The 978-nt window shown below is 39.9% G+C and overlaps 1 protein-coding gene and 1 long non-coding RNA gene across 2 annotated transcripts in view; both read right to left on the minus strand.

Moving 5' to 3' along the window:
- LOC119588496 (nuclear cap-binding protein subunit 3-like) overlaps nucleotides 1-978 on the minus strand; it is a gene marked incomplete at its 5' end in the record, with an annotated part of 35,196 nt that overhangs the window by 8,165 nt on the left and 26,053 nt on the right.
- The window catches only part of LOC119588497, a 4,500-nt gene that overhangs the window by 1,614 nt on the left and 1,908 nt on the right, over nucleotides 1-978 (minus strand). The window contains exon 2 of the long non-coding RNA XR_005230100.1: nucleotides 147-233. This is a non-coding gene — a long non-coding RNA (uncharacterized LOC119588497). The remainder of the gene's footprint in view (nucleotides 1-146; nucleotides 234-978) is intronic.

Consider the following 978-nt stretch of genomic DNA (forward strand, 5'->3'; position numbering starts at 1 on the left):
GTAAAGGGTAGGGAAAGGAAAGAAAAAATAATAATAAAAGACGCATATCACTGTCTCTACAGGAACGGCAGTCTAGCAGAGGGAGACGCAATCAGCGCAGGCCGGCAGCCAAGACGGCAAAATCCGAGAGAGAGGGCCATACTAACATCAAAAACCAGAGAGTCAAGGTTGGGAGCATCTGTGACCCCTACGCGCCTTCCCCGCAGGACACCCTCTTCGTACCTGCCCTGCAACTGAAGAGGCAATGATTCAAGCAATGCATCACTTCCTGTAGAGGATTTTCCACTGGAGGGGCACACCTTGTATTAGTACGGTGGGTGGGGGGGATGCACAGGAAGCAGCATTGCAGAGTTGGTTAGGTAACATTGGTCACTTTCTCAAAATAGAAGAGAAAGAGAAAGAGAAATTCACACTGTAATAATAACGGTTAAAATTATCCATATCCCCTTGCCACCAGTTAACCAATATACACATTATGATAATTTCAACATTTCCCCTAGTTGAATGGGGCTGTCTGCTTCCACTAGATGGCAGTGTCAAAATCCACAGGACATGTACAGCTGCCATCCTGCTGCAAGGGGATACCTACAACACATACAGATATTATATAAAAAAGTGAAAAAAAGGTGAACAAAAAATATATTAAAAAATTTGGATTCAAAATCTCCTGTCATGCATTTGACCAAATCCAAGGATAGGGGGAAAGCAGAAAGAAAAAAAAAAAACATACGATGTTATCATAACTATCATTTACATATATTAAAACAAATAAAAGGATAGAAATAACAGATTAGAGTCATGAAAGAAAAAAAACTTGCTTGAAAATGTACTAAACACATCCTTTATCTGGCTACTTTTCTAAATAAATAACTCCTTCCTTTGAATGAATATGACAAGTAACAGACTGGCCCATTCACTATAATCAATCATAATTTTGCTAGCAGTTTGGTTGGACTGTCAGATCTGCATGCAAGAATG

Source organism: Penaeus monodon, chromosome 24 (genome assembly GCF_015228065.2).
Source record: "Penaeus monodon isolate SGIC_2016 chromosome 24, NSTDA_Pmon_1, whole genome shotgun sequence".
In the NCBI taxonomy this organism is placed as follows: Eukaryota; Metazoa; Arthropoda; class Malacostraca; order Decapoda; family Penaeidae; genus Penaeus; species Penaeus monodon.